Genomic DNA, 22,276 nt, shown 5'->3' with positions numbered 1-22,276 from the left:
CTTTCCATGAAGAAACATATATATATATATATATATATACACATACATACATATGTGTATATATAAAAAATGCTTTGCTACCTCTGCTGAACACAAGTTTACAAACTAGAACACACACTTCATGTCTTGCTTGTCTCACTGAATATATCATACTGTTCTATTGTGTGGTGAATACTCAGGTTGTATCCAGTCTGTTATGATAGACACTGCTTGTACGTGTGGCTTTTTGCAGGTGTATATGATATATGCAGTATAGATTCCCAGAAATGGGATTCTAGGTATCTGCATTTGTAATTTCAGGAGATATTGGCAACTTGTCCTTCATCATAAGGTTAGTACCCATGTACACCTCTGCCAGCTTTGGATGAGAAGTTACTATTTTCCCACATCTTCGCTGATGCAATAAATTGTCACATCACTGGATTTTTACCAATCTGATAGGTGAAAAATTGCCCCAACAGAGTCTTAATTTAAATTTGTTATGAAAAGTTTTAAACTCATGACAGATATCTTTAAGGACCATTTCTATTTCTTTTTCTGTGGTTGATTTACTCATATTCTTTCTTTGCTTTTTTGGGGGGGGGGTTAAAATTAAACATATTTTTCAGTTTTATTGAGATATAATTAACATACATTGTATAGATTTATTTAAAATTTTTTTTTAATGTTTTTATTTATTTTTGAGGGACAGAGGAAGACAGAACATGAGCAGGGGAGGGGCAGAGAGAGACACACACAGAATCTGAAGCAGGCTTCAGGCTCTGAGCTGTCAGCACACAGCACAACATGGGGCTTGAACCCACAAACCATGAGATCATGACCTCAGCTGAAGTCAGATGCTTAACCCACTGAGCCACCCAGGCTCCCCTACATCATATAAATTTAAGGTGTATAGCCTAATGGTTTGACTTACATACATTGTGAAATGACTACCACAATAAATTTATTTTTCATTTGTTTTTAAAAATTTAATTCCAGTGTAATTAATATACAGTGTTATATTAGTTTCAGGTGTACAATATAGTGATTCAACATTTCTATACATCACTCAGTGTCATCACGATAAGTGTACTCTTAATCCCCATCACTTATTTCACCCATCTCCCACCTACCTCCCCTTTGGTAGCCATCAGTTCTCTGTAGTTAACAGTCTTTTTTTTTTTTTAAGTTTATTTATTTATTTTTGAAAGAGAGGGGGGGAAGGAAGGAAGGAAGGAAGGAAGGAAGGAAGGAAGGAAAGAAGAAAGAAAGAAAGAAAGAAAGAAAGAAAGAAAGAAAGAAAGAAAGAAAAAGAAAAAGAGGCAGAGAGAGAGGTAGACAGAGAATCCCAAGCAGGCCCATGGTGTCAGCACAGGGCCTGACATGGGGCTCCAACTCACTAACTATGAGATCATGACCTGACCCAAAATCAAGAGTCTGATGCTTAACTGACTGAACCACCCAGGCGCCCCAGTTAAGAGTCTCTTCTTTTGCATCTTTTATTCTTTGTTCAGCCTTTGCTTATTTTCAAAATTAGGTAGTTGCCTTTTTTATTTCTAGGAGGTGCTTATCTATTTTAGGGTGATTACCCTTTTGCCTTTGATACAAGCTCTGTCGAGTTTAGCATTTTTTTCATTTTGTGGATGCTTTTTTTGTTTTGTATGTATAATTTTTATTTTTAAGCAGTCAGATTTATCATTCATTTATTTTATGGCTTCTGAATGTTGACTTATTGGTACAAAAGTCTTCCCCACTTTAAGATAACAGGACATGTCCTTTGTTTTCTTCTATCATTTCCACATTCAGATGTCGATCCATTTGTAATTTATTCTGATGCATGCTGTGAGGTATAGATCCAATCCCCTGCCCCATTGGCTATCGTTTCCTTGTGAAATGAGAAGCTGCTTTATCATTTTAGCTCTTTTTTCACGGTATGGGAGTCTCTTCCAGATTTTGCTAGTCTTTTGCATTGGTTTCTATTGAATCATGTTCATTCATGTCCCCACTGTTTTGCTTGCTAAGGTTTATAATATTTAAAAATATATATTAATATATGGAAGGACTGCTCCCCTTATTTTTAGTTCTCTTTTGGACTATTCTTGCTTATTTTTCTATTTGAACTTTAAAATCTAATATCTAATTACACACACACGTGTTGGTGTTTATATTTGAATTGCTTTAATAAAAACTGAAGTATAACACACATACAAAGAAGTGAATAAATTGTAAGTATACAGCTTGATAAGTTATCATAAAGCAAACATATAGTAAACTCTTACTCAGATCTAAAACTAGAGCATTAGCAATGTGCAGAAGCCCCCCTAGACCTCAACCTCTTCTGAAAAGTAGTCATCATCCTCATTTCTTATGTCATAGATTGACTTTGTTGTTGTTGTTTTTATATACATGTACTCTTTTATATATGGATGGCTTCTTTGCTCCACAGTATATCTGTGAGGTTTATTTATCTTTTCTCTTGTTGATGGACGTTTAAGTTGTTTGAGTTTTTGGCTATCGTGAATAACATGGCTATGGCCGTGGACAACTTTTGGTATAACACTGGGCTTTTGGTGTCCATATATACACATTTCTGTTGGATATTTACTTACAAGAGGAATGTCTGGGCCATGGGATATGCATGTGTTCAACCTCAGAAAATGTCACCAACCCAGTTTTGCAAATAGATGTTTAACAGTTTACCCTCCTTCCAGTGGTATATGAGTATTCCAGTTATGTCACATCCTTGCAACACTTGGTTTTGTTGGTGTTTTAAATTTCATTCATTCTAGTGTGCCTTTGGTAGTTAATTATGGTTTTAATTTTCACTTCTGTAATGACCGATGAGTTTGAGCACTTTAAATTTTTTTAATGTTTATTATTTTTGAGAGAGAGACACAGAGCATGAGCAGGGGAGGGGTAGAGAGAGAGAGAGAGAGAGAGGGAGACACAAAATCTGAAGCAGGCTCCAGGCTCTGAGCTGTCAGCACAGAGCCTGACACGGGGCTCGAACTGTGAGATCATGATCTGAGCTGAAGTCAGGCCCTTAACTGACTGAGCCACCCAGCCGCCCCAAGTTTGAGCACTTTAAAAAATACATGTGTTGGCCACTTAAATATCCTCTTTTGTGAAATGTATTAAGATTGCTTTAACTTTTCACATTAACTTCAGAGAATGGACATACATATTATGATGTTGAACCTTCCTATCCAAGAACATATGTTGTGCCATTAAAAAAAAGAAGAAATCTTCTATGTCCTTCAGTATTGTTTACTGTTTTTTAGTAAATACGTTGCATATTTTTTGATAAGTTTATTCCTAGATGTTTTCTCTTTTTTGTGGAGTCTTTTTCTGTCTCTTGTTTGTAGTAGTTTCTTAGTCAAATCTCTTGGATGTTCTAAGCTTATAATCATACCATATATAAATGGAAACAATTTTACCTCTTACCCAATTCTTATATCTCTGATTTTTTTTAGCTTATTTAATTTCACTGACTAGAACCTTCTGTATAATGGTCGTAGGCACATGTGCCTGTGCTCTGACTTTAGTGAGAATGCTTCTGGTGTCTTCCAGTTAAACAAAATACTGGCTTTTATCTGAGTTTTGTTTTACAGTGTTAAGGAATTATTTATTTTCTACTTTAATGAGGATTTTTTAAAATCAGAAAATGGTGTTGAAGTTTGTCAAATGTTTATTACATTTATGGATCTCCTAGAATCTATTATTATGTTGTATTAAGAAGTTTCCTAGGGGTGCCTGGGTGGTGCAGTCGGTTAAGCGTCCGACTTCAGCCAGGTCACGATCTCGCGGTCCGTGAGTTCGAGCCCCGCGTCAGGCTCTGGGCTGATGGCTCAGAGCCTGGAGCCTGTTTCCGATTCTGTGTCTCCCTCTCTCTCTGCCCCTCCCCCGTTCATGCTCTGTCTCTCTCTGTCCCAAAAATAAATAAACGTTGGAAGAAGTTTCCTAATATTGGGGCTCCTGGGTGATTCCGTTGGTTAAGTGTTCCACGCTTGATTTCAGCTCAGGTCATGATCTCATGGTTCATAGTGAATTCAAAACCCACCTGGGGTTCTGTGCTGGCAGCATGGAGCCTGCTTGGGATTCTCTCTCTCTACCCCCCGCCCCTCTCTTCCCCTCCCCCACTCTTGCATGTGCATGCTCTCTCTCTCTCTCTCAAAATAAATAAATATTTTAAAAAACATTAAAAAATAGAATTTACAAAAAAAGTTTTCCTAATATTGAACCATCCTTGCACTCCTAATAATAAATAAATAAATAAATTCTCTGTGGTCTCTTAATGTGCTATGCCACCCTACTGGAGATGCTTTGTTGACTGAGTCAATTGCCACTGTGGAGAGAGTCTGTGGACATTACAGTCATTACATATGGGCTGATGTGGCCTTTCCTGAAGTAAGGAGACATTGGTTTGGTTCTCTTCCAGGAAACCCAGCTCCAAACTCTTTCCTGGTGTGATGGCAATAGAAACTCAGGTTGGTGTGCCTAGGTGGCTCAGTCAGTACAGTATGTAACTCTTGATCTTGGAGTCATGAGTTCAAGCCCCACATTGGGTGTAGAGCGTACTTAAAAAAAAAGAAAAGAAAAAAGAAACTGGGGTTTTCCAACAGTTTAGCAATTTAGGAAAAACTGCATGATTTTAGCCTTTTTCATTTTATCTCCGTTGTTATGATTAATTTCAAAACAAAACATCAAAACCCCCCAAAAACATAACTAAACAGTATTTATTATACTCAGTTTTGTTTATGTACTACTACAGAGGATGTTGCAATGGGCTTTAGACTCTCTGGGTTATTATAAATACAACTTGGGACTCACTGTCCTAATTTTTCTCAAGAAGGGGGAAAATGTTAAAAGAGTCTGGGGCTTGGTCACTGGAGGGATGCAGTGCCCAATCCATAGAAGAGGCATCCATGTGGCAGTGCAGCCCAGTGGTTAAGACAGTAGCTTCTAGGCCAGTTTGTCTCAGCTTAAATCCTGACTCTTCAATTTCCTACTACTTGTGTGATCTTAGACAAGTTACTTTACCCCTCTCGTCCTCAGTTTTCTCATCAAAAAGTGAGGATGATAACAGTTCCTACTTCTAGCCTTGTTATGAGGATTCAACAAGTTTAATACATGGCAAGTTCCTTGGCAGTAAATATGGGAGAGGGGTGCCTGGGTGACTCAGTTGGTTGAGTGTCCAACTCTTGATTTTGGATCAGGTCATGATCTCGGGGTTTGTGAGTTTGGGCCCCACGTTGGGCTGCATGCTGACAGAGTGAAGCCTGCTTGGAATTTTCTCTCTGACCCTCCGATGCTCACACTCTCTGTCTCTCTGTCAAAAATAAGTAAATAAACTTTAAAAAATACATGGAAGAGCCTGATTGGGGATTAAAGCATCCAGAGGGGATTGGGCCAGGTGGTTCCCCCCCCCCCAGTGACCTCCATGACCTTTGCTGCCCTCAGTCCTCATGCAGGTGCCTTCAGGGTGTGCTTAGGCAAGTGAGCAGCACGTTCTCAAGAGCAGGGGCTTCTAAGATGAAGCAAAATATGAAGAAAAAAATGTCCATTTGTCAGCGTCTGGGCTACAGAAAGCAAAGGAATGAAAGATTCCTGAAGGTTGATATTTCAGATAATACATTTATAGAGTTAATGAAGAAGAGCTGGCCCAACGCTCTTGGCCCCTGACCAGATTTTTCTGTAGTCTTTAATTCCGAGGCTCCCTCAGAGCAGAATTTCTTCACCATAGGGCAGGTATGTGTTTAACTTCATTAGAATTGACAAACCGTCTTCCGAAATGATTGTACTGGTTTACATTCTCAAGGGTAACGTGTGAGAGTTACAGCTGTTCCCCATCCTCGTGAACTGAGTTATTTTTAGGTGATAGTTATTTGCTGCATAGAGAGGATGACCCTCTGCCGAGGTGTCCCTCCACGGCCCTGTCAGGCTAAAGACCCTCCAGCTGCTGGCTTCTACCTCATTCCTGTTTGCTTTGTTGTGTTTTCTGTTATTCTGTTGTTCCAGGGAAGTTTTCACGCACTAAGGTTTGCTGGAGTCCCTTTGTCCCCTATCCCTTTCTTCCAAGAACAACGCTAGTGTGGAGTCTCCACTCTCTGTTCTTCCACTCTTGAGTCTCCTTGCTTGTCAGGGGTCAGAGGTTGAGCTTAAGGGCTGGAGGTCAGAGGTCAGAGTTCTTCAGAGGGACAGCAGCAGCTTTCTTAAAGCAGGAGCTGTTTAGAGCGTTCAGGGGTCCCATGTGACCAGTTCCACACTGAGTTTCTTTCTTCTTTCACAATCCAGTAAAGTGTTTTCCTCACAGATCTCTATTGATGGTGCAAAAGCAACAGCAATAAAGGAAATCATTCAAAAATAAAAGAGGAGGCATAAGTTTTCCAAAACTCATTTTTACTGCTATTTATAATAGTGAATAATAATAATGGTAAATACTGAGCTACTGTGCACACTACACCAGCTCATGTTCTGAGCTTTCCATACACAGAAACTCTGCAAATCCCCACATAACCCTTTGAGGCTGGAATTTGATATCAAGCGCATTTTACAGATGAGCCTGAGGTGAGAAGAGAATCTTCACCTTTCCTGCTGCAAGGTGGAGCCAGAATTCGAACTCAGGGATTTGTAGCTTCAGAGTCTCTATCTTACCTGCATGTTTTTTCCTTAGGTCATTCACATTTTAGAAACTTAGCTCATATTTGTTTAAATATTACCTGCCATAAATGGATGGTCACAAAAATGAATACTCTGATAACATAACGTAATTCTAACATGTTCTTGTTTCTCCTCCCTCATTCCCATTTTTTAAAAATGGTTTGTGGTTTTGGTCTCATGGTTAAGAAAATTTTGTCCACCTGAAAGCCACAAAGATCTACTCCTAGGTTTTCTTCCAGAATTTTTGTAGTTTTAGGTTATTTGTCCGGGGATGTTCAATAGTTTCTGCAGTACTGGTTGAAAGGACTCCTTTGTCCTGTTTTCTCTGAGTCTGGCTTTTCTCAGTAAATGGGAGGGTTAATTCACAGAGGTGCCACAAGGAGAAAAAGGCATAATCATTTTGCTATACCAGACGTAAACCCACTGGCACATGGTTAGCACTCAAAAAATAGCAATTAGTTCTCAGATTATGCCAACTGCTTTCCTGTGGTTTGACATTAAAGTCATTTCCAGTTTTCTTTCTTCAAATGTAAATAGCAATGCAATAGATATTCCAGGCGTCCAGCTTTCCTTCTTCTTTAAAATTATTTTAGGGTATATTTATGGATCTTTATCCATACTACAAGTTAGTGCTAAAAGTGTTTGGACCCCTGCACTCTGGAAACCATGCATTGCTTTTGACACAGCCCTGCTTCCAACCAGAGGGAGCTTCTTGGAGGGTTAAGAATTGGAATCATTGCCTTCCCTTGGAAACCTTTCCTGTCTCCTGACCCCACACTCAGCCCAGAGTCCCCTGGTTAGTGTTCCTCATCTTCTCTTTAACTGCACACACTTTCCTATGATACTGTTTTCTACGCAGTTATTTACCTGTTGCCTCCCCCACTGGTCTGTGTGCTTCTTACTGGAATCATAACTTACTCGTTCCTAGCACAGTGGCTGCGCATAGTAGACGCTTAGTACAATGGTCACTATAAGAATGGCATCGAGTACTGCTACTGGGTGGGCGGACTCCTCTAAGACGAGCCTTCTGATAACAGCATTCTTTCACCTTGCTTCCATGACATCTCTTCGTTTATAGTTTTCTCTAAGTGAGGCATTGTAGCCCTGGTTAATGTTGGATGGTGTTACAGGATGCCCAGATTCTGCATTAAGTAACATTGGATCCCAGACTGAGGAAATTATTTTCTGTTCTTTTTCAACCCTTCTTTCCTAGGAAGGGTTTCTCCGCCTGAGCGCTATTGACTTTTGTGGCTGGAAAATTCTTTGCCATCGGGGGCTGCTCTGTGCATTGTAGGGTATTTGCGGCATCTCTGGCCTACATGCACTAAATGCCAGTAGCAGTCCCACCCTTAGTTGTGACAAGCAAAGATACCTCTTGACATTGCCAGATATCACCTGGGGGACAGAGCCCAGCTCCTGGTTGAGAACTACTACTCTGGGGAAAAGAGTCTGTGCCAATATATTTTAAACACTGTTCTAACCCTTGCTCATCTCTCTTTTCCGAAAAGAGGGAGCCACATCCCTAGCTCAGAGCCTTCAGCAGGCAAAGGTTTCTCACCAGGACTTAATGACATTGTTTTGCTTTCCTTGATGTCCCTTTTCCATTTTGGCAAGCAAGAACTCTTTTTCTTTTGATGAAAGTGTTATAAAGTTTTCTTTACAAATTAATTTAAGTAAAAAGGTGAGTACATCTAGAGGAATATATCTCAGTATATATAAATATGGCCCAAACAGTGTTGTGCTAGACACCTGGCTCCGAGAAGAGGCTGTGTAACTCATCTTCCTGTTTCAGCGCTTTGGTCATCTGTGGTACTGGGCAGGTGTTCATGTTTTGTTTCATCCAAGACAATATGCCAGCTTGGGTGATGCCCTAGGGATCTGGCATGGGTGCCCAGCCTCCCAGATGGGCTGCTACTGGTGATTACATACATGCAGCACCTGCCAGAAATGTTCAGCTTGCTGCAAGCATTTGGTCTGTGGACCCAGGGTGGTTCTTACTGATAGAATCTTCCAGGTGACTTTGGATCACAAGGGTTAAGGCACTGCATGTCTGGGTCCCACCCAGTTTTGTCTGGGAAACAAGCATTTGAAAACAGGCCTGAAGCCCATTCTGATTTCATAGAGAGGTTGGATGTGGGAGGAAAGCAAACATTTCCATCCTATCAGACATCTTGGCAAAACTGCTAATTGGTTGCTGCCTCTGCTTGCTTTGTGGGAAAAGGCTTGATCAGATAGCAAAGTAAGTGAGAATATCACACTTAGCAACCCTTGATGAATTAATGGGTGTAGACATTAAGCATCAGTGGCTGTCAACATCAGAAAAGAATGAATATCAGAGACATTACACACCTCCTGTTGAAATATCCCAGTTCCACTTATAGTGGGGACAAAGGGTTTGAGCTTGAGTCTGAGCCAGTTGCCAATATGCAGAAACAGAGGACAAAGGGACGTATTGAATTATATTGTGAGTGTGCAGTCAACAAAGTCTGGACTGGAGGTACTCTAGAGAGCAAATATCCTGGGTTCTTCAACAGATGAATTATAAGAGAAAGAATGGGATGGAGGAGAAACCCCATAGATTAAAAGAGATCTATAAGTTATGTGAAATTTTAAAAAAGGACAAAGCTTAAAAACTATAGTGTTGAGGGATGCACACTTGATAAAAAGTGTGGTTGATAAAGCCATAAAGAAACCAACAATGTGAATGCTATTATGGGATGGTGGTTACTTTTTTTGGGAGAGCTGTGATTGGGATAGGTTTCATGGGGGGGCTTTCTGGGTGCCTGGCCAACCTTTCTATTTCTTGATTGGGTGGTTGTTGTAAGGCATGGTTGTCTGTACCTTTGTTTTATGCTATATGTATCTGTGTTTATTTTAAATATTTAATATATTAATATTTAATTTTAAATATTTTATTTTATATTATTATTATTTTTCAGTAATCTCTACACCTGGCATGGGGCTCAAATTTACAATCCCGAGATCCAGAGTCACATACTCTAGTTACTGAGCAAGCCAGGCAACCTGATGTGTATTTTATTTTAAAATAAAAAGTTTTTAAAAAGCAGTATGTTTTAAAAAATAATATGCAACCTTTTGTAGGCAAAAAGACAAACTATGAAAAACATGTTTCTATTTTAAAATATAAAAAGTTTAAGGATAAAGCTAATAAAAATGTTTTATCTCAAGGGAGAGAGAAATAATGTGGGAGAAAGATAGGGACTGGAAGCTAGAACTTTCTGAACATACTTTTTATAGTCTGTATTTAGCAATTATGTGTTTTATATAATTAAAATGAAAAAAAAATTAAATCCCTAAAAATAACAAACACATGGAAATGCATGGTTCTTTGACTAACAGTTCCATTGGGGAGATAACTAAAGATAGAAGAAAATAGAAAGAAATCTTAAACTGCATGGACTTGTCTTTTTTTTTTTTTTTTTAAATTTTATTTTTTATTTTTTAAAATTTGCATCCAAATTAGTTAGCATATAGTGCAACAATGATTTCAGGAGTAGATTCCTTAGTGCCCCTTCCCCATTTAGCCCATCCCCCTCCCACAACAACTCCAGTAACCCTCTGTTTGTTCTCTGTATTTATGAGTCTCTTCTGTTTTGTCCCCCTCACTGTTTTTATATTATTTTTATTTCCCTTCTCTTATGTTCATCTATTTTGTCTCTTAAAGTCCTCATGAGTGAAGTCTTATGTTTTTTGTCTTTCTCTGACTAATTTCACTTAGCATAATACCCTCCAGTTCCATCCATGTAGTTGGAAATGGCAAGATTTCATTCTTTTTGATCGCCGAGTAATACTCCATTGTGTGTGTGTGTGTGAGTGTGTGTGTGTGTGTGTGTGTGTGTGTGTATGTATCTATATATACTGCATCTTCTTTATCCATTCATCCATTGGTGGACATTTGGGTTCTTTCCATACTTTGGCTATTGTTGATAGTGCTGCTATAAACATAGGGGTGCACGTGTCCCTTTGAAACATGTCCCTTCGAAACACCTGTATCCCATGGATAAATGCCTAGTACTACAATTGCTGGGTTGTAGGGTAGTTCTATTTTTAGTTTTTTGAGGAACCTCCATCCTGTTTTCCAGAGTGGGTCCACCGGTTTGCATTTCCACCAGCAGTGCAAAAGAGATCCTTTTTCTTTGCATCCTCGCCAACATCTGTTGTTGCCTGAGTTGTTAACGTTAGCCATTCTGACAGGTGTGACGTGGTATCTCATTGTGGTTTTGGTTTGTATTTCCATGATGATGAGTGATGTTGAGCATTTTCATCTGTCGGTTGGCCATCCGGATGTCTTCTTTGGAGAAGTGACTCTTCATGTCTTTTGCCCATTTCTTCACTGGATTATTTGTTTTTTGGCTGTTGAGTTTGGTAAGTTCTTCATAGATGTTGGATACAAACTCTTTATCTGATATGTCGTTTGCAAATATCTTCTCCCATTCTGTCGGTTGCCTTTTAGTTTTGCTGATTGTTTCCTTCACTGTGCAGAAGCTTTTTATTTTGATGAGGTCCCAGTAGTTCATTTTTGCTTTCATTTCCCTTGCCTCCAGAGACGTGTTGAGTAAGAAGTTGCTGTGGCCAAGATCAAAGAGGTTTTTGCCTGCTTTCTCCTCGAGGAGTTTGATGGCTCCCTGTCTTACATTGAGGTCTTTCATCCATTTTGAGTTTATTTTTGTGTGTGGTGTAAGAAAGTGGTCCAGGTTCATTCTTCTGCATGTCGCTGTCTAGTTTTCCCAGCACCACTTGCTGAAGAGACTGTCTTTTTTCCATCGGATATTCTTTCCTGCTTTGTCACAGATTAGTTGGCCACATATTTGTGGGTCCATTTCTGGGTTCTCTATTCTGTTCCATTGATCTGAGTGTCTGTTCTTGTGCCAGTACCATACTGTCTTGATGATTACAGCTTTTGTGGTATAGCTTGAAGTCCAGGATTGTGATGCCTCCTGCTTTGGTTTTCTTTTTCTGGCTATTCGGGGTCTTTTCTGGTTCCATACAAACTTTAGGATTGTTAGTTCTAGCTCTGTGAAGAATGCTGGTGTTAGTTTGATAGGGATTGCACTGAATATGTAGATTGCTTTTGTTAGTATCTACATTTTAACAATATTTGTTCTTCCTATCCAGGAGCATGGAATCTTTTTCTGTTTTTTTGTGTCTTCTTCAATTTCTTTCATAAGTTTTCTGTAGTTTTCAGTGTATAGATTTTTCACCTCTTTGGTTATATTTATTCCTGGGTATTTTATGGGTTTTGGTGCAACTATAAATGGGATCGTTTCCTTGATTTCTCTTTCTGTTGCTTCATTGTTGGTGTATAGGAATGCAACCGATTTCTGTGCGTTGATTTTATATCCTGCCACTTTGCTGAATTCATGAATCAATTCTAGCAGTTTTTTGGTGGAATCTTTAGGGTTTTCCATATAGAGTATCATGTCATCTGCGAAGAGTGAAAGTTTGACCTCCTCCTGGTCGATTTGGATGCCTTTTATTTCTTTGTGTTGTCTGATTGCAGAGGCTAAGACTTCCAATATGTTGAATAACAGTAGCAAGAGTGGACATCCTTGTCTTGTTCCTGACCTTAGGGGGAAAGCTCTCAGTGTTTCCCCATTGAGGATGATACTAGTTTTGGGTCATTCATATATGGCTTTTATGATCTCAAGGTAGCATGGACTTGTCTTATTAAGTTACAATATCAGTGTTAGGGGCACCTAACACTGGCTTAGTGGGTTAAGCGTCTGAGTTAGGCTCAGGTCATCCATGATCTCATGGTTCGTGGGTTTGAGCCCTGCATCAGGCTCTGTGCTGATAGCTCAGAGCCTGAAGCCTGCTTCAGATTCTGTGTCTCCCTCTCTCTCTGCCCTTCCCCTGCTCGCACTCCGTCTCTCTCTTTCAAAAGTAAATAAACATTTAGGGTGCCTGGGTGGCTCAGTCGATTAAGCACCCGACTTCAGCTCAGGTCATGATCTCATAGCTCATGAGTTTGAGCCCTGTGTTGGGCTCTGTGCTGACAGCTCAGAGCCTGGAGCCTGCCTCAGATTCTATGCCCTCCTCTCTTTCTGTCCCTTCCCCGCTTGTGCTCTATCTCAAAAATAAATAAATATTTAAAAAGTGTTAAAAAACCAAAATAAACACTTAAAAAATTATAATATCAGTATTACCATTTTGAAACTACTATCCATATAGAAGGATAAAACAAGTAATCATCTTAAGTCTCATTAAGAAACAAGATTTTCAGCACAAGACAAAAGAAATGCAAATAATTCAAAGAAGAAGTTAAAAAAAACCCTTATAATTCTAATGACTTATCTATGAGTTAATGATTTATTTTTCTGTTTCTTAAAAACTTTAACTGCCTAGGTCTGTCCACCTGAAAAGCCTATAGACAGTGAATCAGGTAGTCATAAGCACTCCTGGTGTTCAGGGTGTGGTTTCTAAGTACCAGTCCCTGCTAAAAGAGTTCCTTGGAAAAGTAGCTGATTTCTAGTCTAAGGCAGAAATGTCCAAGATGAGGCCGGAATCTCAGTCATACTTGAAAGCAAGGAAGTTATTGAAGATTCCTGGAGCCCTGTCAGTAGGACAGGAGCTTACTGGAAGGAGCTCCCACTAGCCTAATGATGAAATAATTTGAACATCAAGAAGAATAACAAAAGCCACTTTGGAAAACAGCTTGACAATTTCTTATTGTTTAATCTCCAGCTATCATATGACCTAGTGACTCACTCCTAGGTATTTCCCTAACAAAAATAAAAATATATGTCCACTGAAGGACCATCTGGATGCCAATGTATATAGCTTTATTCATACTTGCAAAAACCTGGAAACAACACAAATGTCTGTCAACTCAGAAATGGATAAACAAACTGTGGAATAAATAGGATTACTACTCAGTAATAAAAGGAACAGACCGCTGCTACACTCAGCAATGTGTTGAATCCCCAACACATTTACTAAATGAAAGACGACACAATAGAAATGGCACCATACTATATAATTCTGTTTATATAATATTTTTTGGGAGAAACCTTACTAGGGACAGCATGTGGATAAATGATTGCCAGAGGTGTAGGGTGGGGCAGGGGATTGGCTGCAAAGGGATACAAGGGAAGTTTTTGGGGTGATAGAAATGTTCCAGATCTTAAAATAATGTGTTGGTGTATATAGTTATTAAAACTCATCCAACTGTACACTTAAAGAGGATGAACTTTAGTGTGTGTCAGTTATTCCTCAATAAACCTGACTTAAAAGTAACTTTAATGGGTTGAAATATGTAAATAAAAAATTAATAAATTTAAAATGATACTGAAAAATCATCATTAATTACCTTTGGAGGATTCTAGGAAAGAACTCATTCTGAAAACTGGTAGGTAAGTCAAAGGAAAGAATCAGACTTTTATCCTGATTTTTCCATACAGACCAAACTTTGAGATAAGAAAATAGATGGGGAGGGAAAGTTCTCCATTCTAGGAGGATCACGTTAATATAAACGTAGAAGGAAAGATACAAGCATCAAGGCACCACCTGGATTGACTAATGGAACACTGATGAGAGCTAGAATCTTCACTGTTTGATGAAAGGTAAAAGGCTGATAGAGAACTTTGTAATAGATGAATCATGGAGAAAGAACACAACATTAGCTCACTGAGATGAGAAAACATTTTGTGCCTCCTGCTGGAAGGCAATATGTCCTGTGAAAATTATACTCAAACCCAATAAAGCTTTTTGAATATTGAGGTATGCAGAGATAAATATGTTGAATGGCATTCCAAGGGTGCAATCAGCCAGATCCAGAATGTGGTAAGTCTATAGGACATTGACCCCATTGCTTCAGCAACAACAAAAAGGGAAAGTAAACTTTTAGAGATTAAAAAATCTTAAGAGTTCAGAACTTGCTACAGATCTACAGAAATCAAGCTAGCGTGGTACTGACATAGAGGTAGATGGACATCTAGATCTATGGTCAACTGAGTTTTGCTGAGGATGCCAGCCAGTGAAGGAAGAATGGTCATTTAAAAAAAAAAATGGTCTTCGCCCACCAACGCAAGTTATTCAAGACAGCACAGGGGAAGTGCCCTACAGTTCCGCACCACTCCAGGGACTATCCAAAATGACGAAATGGAAGAATTCCTCTCAAAAGAATCTCCAGGAAATAACGGCAGCTAATGAACTGGATTTAAACAATATAACAGAAAGTGAATTTAGAATAGTAGTCATAAAATTAATCGCTGGGCTTGAAAACAGTATAAAGAACAGCAGAGAATCTCTTGCTACAGAGATCAAGGGACTAAGGAACAACCAGGAGGAGCTAAAAAAATGCTATAAATGAGCTGCAAAATAAAATGGAGACAACCACAGCTCGGACTGAAGAGGCAGAGGAGAGAATAGGTGAATTAGAAGATAAAATTATGGAAAAAGAGGAAGCTGAGAAAAAGAGAAAAAAAAATCCAGGAGTATGAGGGGAGAATTAGAGAACTAAGTGATGCACTAAAGAGAAATAATCTACGTGTAATTGGTATTCCATAGGAGGAAGAGAGAGGGAAAGGTGCTGAAGGTGTACTTGAAGAAATAATAGCTGAGAACTTCTCTGATCTGGGGAAGGAAAAAGGCATTGAAATCCAAGAGGCACAGAGAATTCCCTTCAGACGTAACTTGAATGAATCTTCTGCACGACATATCATAGTGAAACTGGCAAAATACAAGGATAAAGAGAAAATTCTGAAAGCAGCTAGGGATAAACGTGCTCTAACGTATAAAGGGAGACTGGTAAGACTCGTGACGGATCTCTCTACTGAAACTTGGCAGGCCAGAAAGGAATGGCAGGAAATCTTCAATGTGATGAACAGCAAAAATATGCAGCTGAGAATATTCAGCAAATCTGTCATTTAGAATAGAAGGAGAGATAAAGGTCTTCCCAAACAAACAAAAACTGAAGGAATTCATCACCACTAAACCAGCCCTACAAGAGATCCTAAGGGGGATCCTGTGAGACAAAGTACCAGAGACATTGCTACAAGCATGAAACCTACAGACATCACAATGACTCTAAACTCATATCTTTCTATAATAACACTGAATGTAAATGGACTAAATGTGCCAACCAAAAGACATAGGGCATCAGAATGGATAAAAAAACCAAGACGCATCTATTTTCTGTCTACAAGAGACTTGTTTTAGACATGAGGACACCCTCAGATTGAAAGTGAGGGGATGGAGAACTATTTACCATGCTACTGGAAGTCAAAAGAGAGCTGGAGTAGCCATACTTATATCAGACAAACTAGACTTTAAATTAAAGGCTGTAACAAGAGGTGAAGAAGGGAATTATATAATAATTACAGGGCCTATCCATCAGGAAGAGCTAACAATTATAAATGTCTATGTGCCGAATACGGGAGCCCCCAAATATATAAAACAATTACTCACAAACATAAGCAACCTTATTGATAAGTATGTGATAATTGCAGGGGACTTTAACACCCCACTTACAACAATGGATAGATCATCTAGACACACAGTCAATAAAGAAACAAGGGCCCTGAATGATATATTGGATCAGATGGACTTAACAGATATATTTAGAACTCTGCATCCCAAAGCAACAGAATATACTTTCTTCTCGAGTGCACATGGAACATTCTCCAAGATAGATCACATACTGGGTCACAAAACAGCCCTTCATAAGTATACAAGAATTGAGATCATACCATGCATACTTTCAGACCACAATGCTATGAAGCTTGAAATCAACCACAGGAAAAAGTCTGGAAAACCTCCAAAAGCATGGAGGTTAAAGAACACCCTAGTAAAGACTGAATGGGTCAACCAGGCAATTAGAGAAGAAATTAAGAAATATATGGAAATAAATGAAAATGAAAATGCAACAATCCAAATGCTTTGGGATGCAGCGAAGGCAGTCCTGAGAGGAAAATACATTGCAATCCAGGCCTATCTCAAGAAACAAGAAAAATCCCAAATACAAAATCTAACAGAACACCTAAAGGAAATAGAAGCAGAACAGCAAAGACACCCCAAACCCAGCAGAAGAAGAGAAATAAAAAGATCAGAGCAGAAATACACAATATAGAGTCTAAAAAAACTGTAGAGCAGATAAATGAAACCAAGAGTTGATTTTTTGAAAAAATAAACAAAATTGATAAACCTCTAGCCAGGCTTCTCAAAAAGAAAAGGGAGATGACCCAAATAGATAAAATCATGAATGAAAATGGAATTATTACAACCAATCCCTCAGAGATACAAGCAATTATCAGGGAATACTATGAAAAACTATATGCCAACAAACTGGACAACCTGGAAGAAATGGACAAATTCCTAAACACCCACACACTTCCAAAACTCAATCAGGAGGAAATAGAAAGCATAAACAGACCCATAACCAGTGAAGAAATTGAATCAGTTATCAAAAATCTCCCAACAAATAAGAGTCCAGGACCAGATGGCTTCCCAGGGGAGTTCTACCAGACGTTTAAAGCAGAGATAATACCTATCCTTCTCAAGCTATTCCAGAAAATAGAAAGGGAAGGAAAACTTCCAGACTCATTCTATGAAGCCAGTATTACTTTTATTCCTAAACCAGACAGAGACCCAATAAAAAAAGAGAACTACAGGCCAATATCCCTGATTAATATGGATGCAAAAATTCTCAATAAGATAATAGCAAATCGAATTCAACAGCATATAAAAAGAATTGTTCACCATGATCAAGTGGGATTCATTCCTGGGATGCAGGGCTGGTTCAACATTTGCAAATCAATCAACGTGATACATCACATTAATAAAAGAAAAGGTAAGAACCATATGATCCTGTCAATTGATGCAGAAAAAGCATTTGACAAAATTCAGCATCCCTTCTTAATAAAAAGCCTCGAGAAAGTCGGGATAGAAGGAACATACTTAAACATCATAAAAGCCATTTATGAAAAGCCCACAGCTAAAATCATCCTCAATGGGGAAAAAGTGAGAGCTTTTTCCCTGAGATCAGGAACACGACAGGGATGTCCACTCTCACCGCTGTTGTTTAACATAGTGTTGGAAGTGCTAACATCAGCAATCAGACAACAAAAGGAAATCAAAGGCATCAAAATTGGCAAAGATGAAGTTAAGCTTTCACTTTTTGCAGATGACATGATATTATATGTGGAAAATCCGATAGACTCCACCAAAAGTCTGCTAGAACTGATACATGAATTCAGCAAAGTTGCAGGATACAAAATCAATGTACAGAAATCAGTTGCATTCTTATACACTAATAATGAAGCAACAGAAAGACAAATAAAGAAACTGATCCCATTCACAATTGCACCAAGAAGCATAAAATACCTAGGAATAAATCTAACCAAAGATGTACAAGATCTGTATGCTGAAAACTATAGAAAGCTTAGGAAGGAAATTGAAGAAGATACAAAGAAATGGAAAAACATTCCGTGCTCATGGGTTGGAAGAATAAATATTGTCAAAATGTCAATACTACCCAAAGCTATCTACACATTCAATGCAATCCCAATCAAAATTGCACCAGCATTCTTCTCGAAGCTAGAACAAGCAATCCTAAAATTCATATGGAACCACAAAAGGCCCCGAATAGCCAAAGTAATTTTGAAGAAGGAGACCAAAGCAGGAGGCATCACAATCCCAGACTTTAGCCTCTACTACAAAGCTGTAATCATCAAGACAGCATGGTATTGGCACAAAAACAGACACATAGACCAATGGAATAGAACAGAAACCCCAGAACTAGACCCACAAATGTATGGCCAACTCATCTTTGACAAAGCAGGAAAGAACATCCAATGGAAAAAAGACAGCCTCTTTAACAAATGGTGCTGGGAGAACTGGACAGCAACATGCAGAAGGTTGAAACTAGACCACTTTCTCACACCATTCACAAAAATAAACTCAAAATGGATAAAGGACCTGAACGTGAGACAGGAAATCATCAAAATCTTAGAGGAGAAAGCAGGAAAAGACCTCTCTGACCTCAGCCATAGCAATTTCTTACTTGACACATCCCCAGAGTCAAGGGAATTAAAAGCAAAATGAACTCTTGGGACCTCATGAAGATAAAAAGCTTCTGCACAGCAAAAGAAACAATCAACAAAACTAAAAGGCAACCCACGGAATGGGAAAAGATATTTGCAAATGACATATCGGACAAAGGGCTAGTATCCAAAATCTGTAAAGAGCTCACCAAACTTCACACCCGAAAAACAAATAATCCAGTGAAGAAATGGGCAAAAAACATGAATAGACACTTCTCTAAAGAAGATATCCGGATGGCCAACAGGCACATGAAAAGATGCTCAACGTCGCTCCTCATCAGGGAAATACAAATCAAAACCACACTCAGATATCACCTCACGCCAGTCAGAGTGGCCAAAATGAACAAATCAGGAGACTATAGATGCTGGAGAGGATGTGGAGAAACAGGAGCCCTCTTGCACTGTTGGTGGGAATGCAAACTGGTGGAGTCACTCTGGAGAACAGTGTGGAGTTTCCTCAGAAAATTAAAAATAGACCTACCCTATGACCCAGCAATAGCACTGCTAGGAATTTACCCAAGGGATGCAGGAGTACTGATGCATAGGGGCACTTGGACCCCAATGTTTATAGCAGCACTCTGAACAATAGCCAAATTATGGAAAGAGCCTAAATGTCCATCAACTGATGAATGGATAAAGAAATTGTGGTTTATATACACAATGGAGTACTACGTGGCAATGAGAAAGAATGAAATAGGGCCTTTTGTAGCAACGTGGATGGAACTGGAGAGTGTGATGCTAAGTGAAATAAGCCATAGAGAGATAGACAGGTACATTATGGTTTCACTCTTATGTGGACCCTGAGAAACTTAATAGGAACCCATGGGGGAGGGGAAGGAAAAAAAAAAGAGAGAGGTTAGAGTGGGAGAGAGCCAAAGCATAAGAGACTCTTAAAAACTGAGAACAAACTGAGGGCTGATGGGGGGTGGGAGGGAGGGGAGGGTGGGTGATGGGTATTGAAGAGGGCATCTTTTGGGATGAGCACTGGGTGTTGTATGGAAACCAATTTGACAATAAATTTCATATATTTAAAAAAAATGGTGCTCGGACAGCTGGCCACATGAAAAAGAATGAAGTTGGGCTCTTAGCTCACATCATATACAAAAATTAACTCCAGATCTATCACAGACTTAAATGTAAAAGCTACAACTATAAATCTCTTAGAATGAAACATATATAAATCTTTGTGACCTTGGATTAGGCTACAGTTTCTTAGATGGGACACCAAAAGCAAAGACAACCAAAAAAAGAAAAAAAAAAGATAAACTGCACTTCATCAAATTTAAAAACTTTTGTGCATGCTGGGACACTATCAAGAAAGTGAAAAGACAACCCACAAAATGGGAGAGCATAGTTACAAATCATGTATCTGATGAGAGTCTAGAACCTAGAATGTATAAAGAGCTTTTACAACTCAACAATAAAAAGGTAGGGATGCCTGACTCTTGATCTTGGCATCTTGAATCCGAGCCCCATGTTAGGTGTGGATATTACTTAAAAATGAATTCTTAAAAAATAAAAAATAAAAAGATAATCTATTTTAAAAACAGGCAAAGGACTTAAATAGACTTTTTCTAAAGAAGATAAATGGCCAGTAAGCACATGAAAAGATGCTCTGTAGTCATCAGGAAAATCCAAGTAGAAACCACATTTTGCACCCACTGATGTGTATAATAAAAAAGAGTAACAAATGTTGACAAGGCTGTGGAGAAATCAGAGCCTCATTCACTGCTGATGGGATATACACTTTGGAAAACTCCTTTGGAAAACAGACTGAATGGTTCCCTCAAAAAGTCAAACACAGAGTGACCATATGACCTGGCAACCCCATTCCTGGGAATATACCCAAGAGAAAACATGTCCACACAAATGTTCATAGCAGGACTATTCATAATAGCCCCCTAATGAGAACAACCCAAATGTCCCTCAGCTGGTGAAGGACTAGAGAAAATGTGTATCCATACAATGGAATATTATTTGACGATAAAAAGGAATGAAGTATGGTCTCAGTGGTAAGACAGTGTTGCTGCAGAGTGCCATGTGTTAATGGTGGTGACAGAACCAGAGCTGCTCCACAATGAAGTAAGGAGGGAGTCAGAGTCTTTCAAGGAAAAAGGAAATGCGAACCATACCAGGAAAGATTACAATGAAGCTTGTAACCATTATACAAAGGACAAAGATATGTGTCCTAAAAATTCTAGCTGTAGTGAGAATTGAGCAGCCACTTTCATGATGCTCAGAGGGTTCCAGGAAACTTTTGGAGATGCACAGCAGTGAAGTTGAATGACAGTTTCCCCTGGGGACATCTATGGGAAGGCAAATGCCCCCTATCTCTAGGGAATGCCATGGCAGCATGTCACAGTTTCCAGAGAGTCCTGAAACTGGATCAAAAAATTCTCAGGCACAACAGGAGTTCAAGAATGCTCGTAGAATATGAGAAAATAACAGAAACAGATTTTGAGAAGTCGGATTTTCGGAAAGTGGTTTTCTGCATAGAGTGTTCCCTGCCTGCCATTGCTTCAAAATCACCAAAGCATACTATTTAGCAATGCTGGGTCATTATCCAGAAGCACAGTTTGTGGCCAGTGACATTCCACCAATGTGCATGCTGTGTAGGAATGAGGTCTTTGCCTATATTATGAAGACTGTATTGAGAAGGCACTTCAGTTTTTTGTACAGGCTCCCAAGATGGCTCCTGATCATCAAAATGACTACCTGGCTTGCAGAAATGCCAAAGCACTTAAAGCAAAGAGGATGGGAATAAAGCATTTAAAGAAGGAAATTACAAGCTGGCATGTGAACTGTACACAGAAGCCTTGGGGAACAGACCCCAACAATATAAAAACAAATGCTGAACTCTACTATAATTGGGGTACAGATCATTCCAAGCTTAGGAAAGGAGATGGTGCAATAGAAGACAGCACAAATGCAGTGAAGCTCGATGCCACTCACTTAAAATACTCCATGGGAAGAGCTCAGTGTAACATGGGCACAGAAAAATATGAAGAGGCAGTGCAGGACTGTGGAAAAGTGCAGCAGACGGAGACATAAGAACAAATACAGCTCCTAAAAAATGCACAGCTGGAGTGAAGAAAAGGAAAGATTATTACAAGATTCTGGGAGTGGACACGAATGCCTCTGAGGACAAGATCAAGAAAACTTATCAAAAATGAGCCTTGGAGCATCATGCAGATGGGAACAGGGAAGCTAGTGCTGAAGCTTAGAATGAGGAGGAGAAAAAGTTAAAGGAAGTCAGAGAAGCTTTTACTGTCCCCACTGGTCCCAAGAAGAGTCACTATGACATTGGACAGGACCTGGGTGAGAAGGGCATGAATATGGGTGAGTTTGATGCCAACTGTATTTTCTTTGGCATTCTTTGGTGGTGCTGGGCCTTCAGCTTTGAAGCATCTGGTCCAGGGAATTTCCTTTTTCAATTTGGCTAGCAAGAGAAAACCATCCAAAATCCAGAGAGTGCAGACTTGCTCAGCATGACCTTGAATGTGGACAAAATTCACCTCCTTTCTTCTTCACTTTTCCATGTTCTTGGAACAGTTTCTTCTTCTCATGTGGATACC

General features: G+C 39.2%; 1 protein-coding gene and 1 pseudogene across 3 annotated transcripts in view; both read left to right on the top strand.

The window, feature by feature from the left end:
• The window catches only part of IL34 (interleukin 34), a 77,636-nt gene that overhangs the window by 35,163 nt on the left and 20,197 nt on the right, over nucleotides 1–22,276 (top strand). The window lies entirely within an intron of this gene.
• LOC122494446 lies at nucleotides 20,323–22,150 on the top strand (annotated as a pseudogene).

This window comes from Prionailurus bengalensis, chromosome E2, assembly GCF_016509475.1.
Source record: "Prionailurus bengalensis isolate Pbe53 chromosome E2, Fcat_Pben_1.1_paternal_pri, whole genome shotgun sequence".
Classification (NCBI taxonomy): Eukaryota; Metazoa; Chordata; class Mammalia; order Carnivora; family Felidae; genus Prionailurus; species Prionailurus bengalensis.
This window is presented reverse-complemented; position numbering and strand designations above follow the sequence as displayed.